Source organism: Pituophis catenifer, unplaced genomic scaffold (genome assembly GCF_029215685.1).
Source record: "Pituophis catenifer annectens isolate HBS135680 unplaced genomic scaffold, rPitCat1.0.hap2 SCAF_16, whole genome shotgun sequence".
Classification (NCBI taxonomy): domain Eukaryota; kingdom Metazoa; phylum Chordata; class Lepidosauria; order Squamata; family Colubridae; genus Pituophis; species Pituophis catenifer.
This window is the reverse complement of record NW_027256896.1, coordinates 22,188,318-22,197,726: the sequence shown is the minus strand read 5'-3', so window position 1 is coordinate 22,197,726 and position 9,409 is coordinate 22,188,318.

The following is a 9,409-nucleotide window of genomic DNA, read 5'->3' as shown; positions in this document are numbered from 1 at the left end:
CCCTAACCCTAACCCTAACCCTAACCCTAACCCTAACCCTAACCCTAACCCTAACCCTAACCCTAACCCTAACCCTAACCCTAACCCTAACCCTAACCCTAACCCTAACCCTAACCCTAACCCTAACCCTAACCCTAACCCTAACCCTAACCCTAACCCTAACCCTAACCCTAACCCTAACCCTAACCCTAACCCTAACCCTAACCCTAACCCTAACCCTAACCCTAACCCTAACCCTAACCCTAACCCTAACCCTAACCCTAACCCTAACCCTAACCCTAACCCTAACCCTAACCCTAACCCTAACCCTAACCCTAACCCTAACCCTAACCCTAACCCTAACCCTAACCCTAACCCTAACCCTAACCCTAACCCTAACCCTAACCCTAACCCTAACCCTAACCCTAACCCTAACCCTAACCCTAACCCTAACCCTAACCCTAACCCTAACCCTAACCCTAACCCTAACCCTAACCCTAACCCTAACCCTAACCCTAACCCTAACCCTAACCCTAACCCTAACCCTAACCCTAACCCTAACCCTAACCCTAACCCTAACCCTAACCCTAACCCTAACCCTAACCCTAACCCTAACCCTAACCCTAACCCTAACCCTAACCCTAACCCTAACCCTAACCCTAACCCTAACCCTAACCCTAACCCTAACCCTAACCCTAACCCTAACCCTAACCCTAACCCTAACCCTAACCCTAACCCTAACCCTAACCCTAACCCTAACCCTAACCCTAACCCTAACCCTAACCCTAACCCTAACCCTAACCCTAACCCTAACCCTAACCCTAACCCTAACCCTAACCCTAACCCTAACCCTAACCCTAACCCTAACCCTAACCCTAACCCTAACCCTAACCATAACCCTAACCCTAACCCTAACCCTAACCCTAACCCTAACCCTAACCCTAACCCTAACCCTAACCCTAACCCTAACCCTAACCCTAACCCTAACCCTAACCCTAACCCTAACCCTAACCCTAACCCTAACCCTAACCCTAACCCTAACCCTAACCCTAACCCTAACCCTAACCCTAACCCTAACCCTAACCCTAACCCTAACCCTAACCCTAACCCTAACCCTAACCCTAACCCTAACCCTAACCCTAACCCTAACCCTAACCCTAACCCTAACCCTAACCCTAACCCTAACCCTAACCCTAACCCTAACCCTAACCCTAACCCTAACCCTAACCCTAACCCTAACCCTAACCCTAACCCTAACCCTAACCCTAACCCTAACCCTAACCCTAACCCTAACCCTAACCCTAACCCTAACCCTAACCCTAACCCTAACCCTAACCCTAACCCTAACCCTAACCCTAACCCTAACCCTAACCCTAACCCTAACCCTAACCCTAACCCTAACCCTAACCCTAACCCTAACCCTAACCCTAACCCTAACCCTAACCCTAACCCTAACCCTAACCCTAACCCTAACCCTAACCCTAACCCTAACCCTAACCCTAACCCTAACCCTAACCCTAACCCTAACCCTAACCCTAACCCTAACCCTAACCCTAACCCTAACCCTAACCCTAACCCTAACCCTAACCCTAACCCTAACCCTAACCCTAACCCTAACCCTAACCCTAACCCTAACCCTAACCCTAACCCTAACCCTAACCCTAACCCTAACCCTAACCCTAACCCTAACCCTAACCCTAACCCTAACCCTAACCCTAACCCTAACCCTAACCCTAACCCTAACCCTAACCCTAACCCTAACCCTAACCCTAACCCTAACCCTAACCCTAACCCTAACCCTAACCCTAACCCTAACCCTAACCCTAACCCTAACCCTAACCCTAACCCTAACCCTAACCCTAACCCTAACCCTAACCCTAACCCTAACCCTAACCCTAACCCTAACCCTAACCCTAACCCTAACCCTAACCCTAACCCTAACCCTAACCCTAACCCTAACCCTAACCCTAACCCTAACCCTAACCCTAACCCTAACCCTAACCCTAACCCTAACCCTAACCCTAACCCTAACCCTAACCCTAACCCTAACCCTAACCCTAACCCTAACCCTAACCCTAACCCTAACCCTAACCCTAACCCTAACCCTAACCCTAACCCTAACCCTAACCCTAACCCTAACCCTAACCCTAACCCTAACCCTAACCCTAACCCTAACCCTAACCCTAACCCTAACCCTAACCCTAACCCTAACCCTAACCCTAACCCTAACCCTAACCCTAACCCTAACCCTAACCCTAACCCTAACCCTAACCCTAACCCTAACCCTAACCCTAACCCTAACCCTAACCCTAACCCTAACCCTAACCCTAACCCTAACCCTAACCCTAACCCTAACCCTAACCCTAACCCTAACCCTAACCCTAACCCTAACCCTAACCCTAACCCTAACCCTAACCCTAACCCTAACCCTAACCCTAACCCTAACCCTAACCCTAACCCTAACCCTAACCCTAACCCTAACCCTAACCCTAACCCTAACCCTAACCCTAACCCTAACCCTAACCCTAACCCTAACCCTAACCCTAACCCTAACCCTAACCCTAACCCTAACCCTAACCCTAACCCTAACCCTAACCCTAACCCTAACCCTAACCCTAACCCTAACCCTAACCCTAACCCTAACCCTAACCCTAACCCTAACCCTAACCCTAACCCTAACCCTAACCCTAACCCTAACCCTAACCCTAACCCTAACCCTAACCCTAACCCTAACCCTAACCCTAACCCTAACCCTAACCCTAACCCTAACCCTAACCCTAACCCTAACCCTAACCCTAACCCTAACCCTAACCCTAACCCTAACCCTAACCCTAACCCTAACCCTAACCCTAACCCTAACCCTAACCCTAACCCTAACCCTAACCCTAACCCTAACCCTAACCCTAACCCTAACCCTAACCCTAACCCTAACCCTAACCCTAACCCTAACCCTAACCCTAACCCTAACCCTAACCCTAACCCTAACCCTAACCCTAACCCTAACCCTAACCCTAACCCTAACCCTAACCCTAACCCTAACCCTAACCCTAACCCTAACCCTAACCCTAACCCTAACCCTAACCCTAACCCTAACCCTAACCCTAACCCTAACCCTAACCCTAACCCTAACCCTAACCCTAACCCTAACCCTAACCCTAACCCTAACCCTAACCCTAACCCTAACCCTAACCCTAACCCTAACCCTAACCCTAACCCTAACCCTAACCCTAACCCTAACCCTAACCCTAACCCTAACCCTAACCCTAACCCTAACCCTAACCCTAACCCTAACCCTAACCCTAACCCTAACCCTAACCCTAACCCTAACCCTAACCCTAACCCTAACCCTAACCCTAACCCTAACCCTAACCCTAACCCTAACCCTAACCCTAACCCTAACCCTAACCCTAACCCTAACCCTAACCCTAACCCTAACCCTAACCCTAACCCTAACCCTAACCCTAACCCTAACCCTAACCCTAACCCTAACCCTAACCCTAACCCTAACCCTAACCCTAACCCTAACCCTAACCCTAACCCTAACCCTAACCCTAACCCTAACCCTAACCCTAACCCTAACCCTAACCCTAACCCTAACCCTAACCCTAACCCTAACCCTAACCCTAACCCTAACCCTAACCCTAACCCTAACCCTAACCCTAACCCTAACCCTAACCCTAACCCTAACCCTAACCCTAACCCTAACCCTAACCCTAACCCTAACCCTAACCCTAACCCTAACCCTAACCCTAACCCTAACCCTAACCCTAACCCTAACCCTAACCCTAACCCTAACCCTAACCCTAACCCTAACCCTAACCCTAACCCTAACCCTAACCCTAACCCTAACCCTAACCCTAACCCTAACCCTAACCCTAACCCTAACCCTAACCCTAACCCTAACCCTAACCCTAACCCTAACCCTAACCCTAACCCTAACCCTAACCCTAACCCTAACCCTAACCCTAACCCTAACCCTAACCCTAACCCTAACCCTAACCCTAACCCTAACCCTAACCCTAACCCTAACCCTAACCCTAACCCTAACCCTAACCCTAACCCTAACCCTAACCCTAACCCTAACCCTAACCCTAACCCTAACCCTAACCCTAACCCTAACCCTAACCCTAACCCTAACCCTAACCCTAACCCTAACCCTAACCCTAACCCTAACCCTAACCCTAACCCTAACCCTAACCCTAACCCTAACCCTAACCCTAACCCTAACCCTAACCCTAACCCTAACCCTAACCCTAACCCTAACCCTAACCCTAACCCTAACCCTAACCCTAACCCTAACCCTAACCCTAACCCTAACCCTAACCCTAACCCTAACCCTAACCCTTTAAATCCTATTAACAAGGGACCTTTGTTCTTCCTGCTATTCCTTGTTGGACCACAGGAGGGCACTGTTTTCTCCAGGGTTGCGGAGCTGGCACAGAAGAATCTTAAAACGCCATCGAAAAGGTTACTTTCTTTTTCTGGCTGCGATACCTGCTTTGACCACAGGAGGGCACAATTTTCTGCACCTTAGCCATAACTTTGAAGTCACGGCACGGAAAACTATGCCCTCCTGTGGCCAAAACAGGTATCGCGGCCGCAAAAAGAAAGAAACCTTTTTCATGGCATTTTAAGATTCTTCTGTGCCAGCTCCGCAACCCGGGACAAAACAGTGCCCTCCTGTGGTCCAACAAGGAATAGCATAACAACCTTAAAACTCCATGTAAAAAGTTTCTTTCTTTTTGTGGCTGCGATACCTGTTTTGACCACAGGAGGGCACAATTTTCTGCACCTTAGCGATAACTTGGAACTCACGGGACGGAAAACTGTGCCGTCGTGTGGCCAAAACGGGTACTACGGCTGCAAAAAGAAACCCTTTTCATGGGATTTTAAGGTTATTATCCTGTATCTTTATTGTTAACGTCTTATTAATATTTATTAAAACAACGGGAGGCCCCTTTGCTGCAACGCAGGAACTAGAAAAGAAATCCCGCTTCAAAAGCCTTAACCGCAGTTAAGGAGGCCTGTGATGGCCTATGGATATTAATAAACTTTTAATAATAAAGAAGAACAACCCTAAAACTCCATTTAGAAAGTTTCTTTCTTTTGGTGGCTGCGATCCCTGCTTGGACCCTTAGGAAAAACAAAGGAAGGAGGAGGAGAGAGAGGAAGGAACAGAAGGGGAGAAGAAAGGTTGGAGTAAAGGTAAAGGTTTACCCAGAGCAGCCCTGAAAAAGTAAACATAACTAATGAAAGTTCAAAGGTCGTTTTTTACCAACGGCGATGGGGCTTGGACAGGAGACGGACGGAAAGTTGCCCTGACGCTGGGAAGGTCGCTCCGAGAAGCGCTGCTACAGAAAAAATCGCCGACCGTGCTTTTTCTGCCTGCTATTCCTTCTTGGACCACAGGACGGCGCTGTTTTCTCCAGGGTTGCGGAGCTGGCACAGAAGAATCTTAAAATGTCATCCAAAAGGTTTATTCTTTTTGCGGCTGCGATACCTGCTTGGACCACAGGAGGGCACAATTTTCTGCACCTTAGCGATAACTTGGAACTCATGGGACGGAAAACTGTGCCCTCCTGTGGCCAAAACGGGTACTGCGGCTGCAAAAAGAAACCCTTTTCATGGGATTTTAAGGTTATTATCCTGTATCTTTATTATCAACGTCTTATTAATATTTATTAAACCAACGGGAGGCCCCTTTGCTGCAACACAGGAACTGGAAAAGAAATCTCGCTTCAAAAGCCTTAACCGCAGTTAAGGAGGCCTGTGATGGCCTATAGATATTAATAAACTTTTAATAATAAAGAAGAACAACCCTACAACTCCATTTAAAAAGTTTCTTTCTTTTCGTTGCTGCGATCCCTGCTTGGACCGCACGATGGCGCTGTTTTCTGTCAACATTAGCGTGGAGGCCGTTGTAGACCTTTTGGCCACAGGTGAAGGTTTTTCAAACAAGATTCTTTCTTTTTGCCCGTTATGGAGCTCCTGGGCCTCCCGTTGCTCTATTAATATTAATAAAGCTTTTAATAATAAAGAGACAGAACAATAATCTTTAAATGCTATTAAAAAGGTTTTTTTTTGTGGCTGCTATATCTGCTTGGGCCACAGGAGGGCGCTGTTTTCTGTCCCTTAGCAATAGCTTTGAAGGTATCGAGATATTACTTTATCGTGGTGGTAGGCTGTGTGGAGAACCCTAACCCTAAACCCTAAACCCTAACCCGACCTTTGACACCCCTGACCTTTAACCTTTGACCTTTGACCTTTGACCTCTGCCTCCCAGCGATTTACCTCCTTGCAGCAAGCAACAAGAAGAAACAGCCCATTTCAGCTTCAGCACAGCCTAATTAGCACGAGTTGATTGGATCGGCAGCCCGACTCTCAGCTGTTTGGCCTCGCCTCTGCTGCTTGCTGCAAAGAGGTAAATGGCTGGGAACTTTTTTTTTTTTTTTTGTCCTACTCAAGCTATGCTGAAAATAAAAATGAAAGTAAAGCAGCCTATTTTGCTGTAACGAGGCAAAATTGCTGGGAGGCAGAGGCACATTTCTTTTTCTTGTTTTCCTCGCCAAAAAAGGTAGGTGCATCTTATACTCCAGAGCATCTTATACTCCAAAAATTACAGTATATGCCGTTCGTCTCCCTGATAAAACAGTCGTCTTATCAGCAGGCTACAGGCAATCTTCTCCGCAGCGTAAGAAGACAGAAGGATGCCTTGAATTTGACACCGCCGATTCCCCTACGAAGCCTCTGCAACAGCACTTGCCCGCAAAACCCCCAGATTACAAGACTGGGGCTATTCGTCTTACAAAAAGAGCCACATGCTGAGGTGCAGACGTGAAGGGGAGGATGCCGTTCTCCCCCTCAAAACAGCAGTCCTAACGGATCGGGACAGGCCAAAGAAAGTCTTACCTCAAGAAATTACCGTTAACGTGCAGAATCGGCTTCCGTGGGGACGAGGGGATGGCCACCGACCTCAATGGACTGAAAGGGGGGACGATGGAGGGGACTCTTTGTCGTGAGGCTACGTGCTGCCTGGGGCGATGAGGGATAGATGCTTGAGCTGAAGGAGGCTTTCCTGTCCTACGTCTTGGCCTTTCAACCGGTCCAATGGAAAGCAAAATCCGAGCAGGCTTTAACTGAGTAAGAGTGTCAAGACTGCCGCTGCAGATTCGGAGGGCAAAGGAGCCAGGGTGGCCTGGCGGAAGAGGTGGTGGAGGACAGAGGCGGTCCCTCGGACTAGGGACGGGTGCGGGGAGGAGAATGGGACCGAGGGGCCGGTCCTTGGAAGGGGATGGCTGCAACCGGTAAGCGAATGGGGTTCCCGCCCTTTTGAATATTTCAATTTACGGAGAAGAAACAGCTACGGTATCTTATAGAAGCCTTAAGCAGGTGATGGGTCCAGCTGAAAAATCTACATTGTCAAAAAGGTGTAAACTGCAAAATACAGGTATAATTTTATTTACAGTTTAAGATAGCATTAACAATTATAGGCAATCTGGCCTGACTATTGGCACTGAAATATGAACAACTCCTTCTCTCAAAGTATATCCCCAAAGGACAGCTATCAGGGAGATATGCCGGTACTGGTCTCTCCCTCGTGATCGCTTTAGAGGTGCGATTGGCCTCTGCCTTGAAAGATCCTGGATCCCGGGGTCTCCCCGGTTGCTGTGTCTCCGCTGGATACGCGTGGATTGGTGCGTGAAGGGCCGCGTGTTCCTGGGATGGCGTGGAGTACTTGTACTGCTTGCCACGGAATTCACAGGTATAGTTGCCTGTTTCTACAAAGGAAGAAAACAATTTTCAGAAGGAGAAAAGGTTTTCCCAAAAACCCTTGACCCAAACGTGGATCTCAATTCAGAGCATAGCAGGCTAGACGTTTCCCACGTGACCTCGTGAGATGAGTTCCAAGTTTTCTTGACCGAGGGGGCCCTGGGCGCCCACCTTCATGGTAACGGTTTCCTCTCTTTTGCCCCAGCTCTCTTTCCTGGAGAGAGGCTGAAAAGACACGGCTGCTACAGAGGCTAGACTTCCTTTTGCGGAAGGAGCGTTTGGGAGGGGGCTGTATAAACCGTCGCAGACAGCAAAGGCCGAGTCGCGCTCTCATCACCGCTTACGAGGGGTATTATCATCTCAGATCGTGATCAATTTCTAGTTTTAATATCGCTCCCCACCCTCAATTTCACCCTATTCCCAAAGAAAACAAGGTAACGTCCTTTTTTTTATCCCAGAGGACAATACTTAGACAATATCTTCCCCTTTCATGAACAGCTCTTTGTGAATTCTAAAATTAAGTCACGAGACATGCAAGTGGAATGTTTTTCCTAGCTCTGAATATAATTATTAAAATAAATAACGTGCGCTTAATTCCTTCTCTTTGCAATAAAGTATTTACATCTAAATACTTTGGCCAAATTGGATTGTTTTAACCAGATGCTTATAAAAGTATGTAACGTGAAGCAAGAATAATTTTATAATTCCCCGACTCGACCGTGTTTGTTTCTTCTCTATGTCAAACGTGGAAGATTAATTTTTGGGTTTACTTAGGAGTGCTATTTGCAAGCGGGTGGCTTGTCTCCTGACGGATGGCCACGGTCCGAGTTCGAGCTGTTGCTTTGCGTGCAAAAGGTCCGGGTTCACCCCTGCGTTTCCAGGGAAGGCCTGGGAAAAACCCCTCTGCTGGAACGGATGTTCAGAGCCCTGCAGCCGGTCGGTGCCGATAGTCGTGGGACGGATGGACCGACGAGCAGACCTGATACCGAGCAGCTTTCGGGCATCCTGGGAGTTATTCTGCCTGCTACGCCTTGGAAAACCTAGCGGTTGCTAGCGGTGCTCCTTAAACAAACCCCGGTGAAAGATACATCCGAGGAAGATTTTCCGACTTGTCACCGGCCGTGCCCAGAGGAATGGAGTCCGGGTCCCGCACAGGCAAAGAATGTCCTCTTTCTGTTGGACTAGTGAGAGCTTCCTGCCTTTGCGAGAAACGCTCCATCCCTGGCTTGGGCCTGAAACCTCAGCTCTGAAACGCTGAAAGCTAGTGAATGACTTAAGTTGCAAACTCCGTCGATCGTACTTGGACCGATCTTCTGAAAGGGCTCGGGCTCCTCTTCTTTCCCCTCCTCCTTGGCGATCGTTGCTTGGTCGTAGGGGTCTGCGGGAGGAGAGAAGGAGGAGAGAGCTGATCGGGGCGTGTGGAAACGCCTCCCTGGCTTGATCCCTCGGGCCCTGCTCTCATCCTTAGTCTTAAATAGACTAACATACATTTCACACGTGTATAGTATTTTTACGGATTATATTTTTCTTGGTAATCTCCCTATTAAAGTGACTAATCGTAAGATGCGTGTTTCCAATTCGGGATATAAAATTTGCACTTATTATTTCTTTTTAAAGTGTGACAACTTGATTGCGAAAAACGGCAGTCCTTCTTAACAAG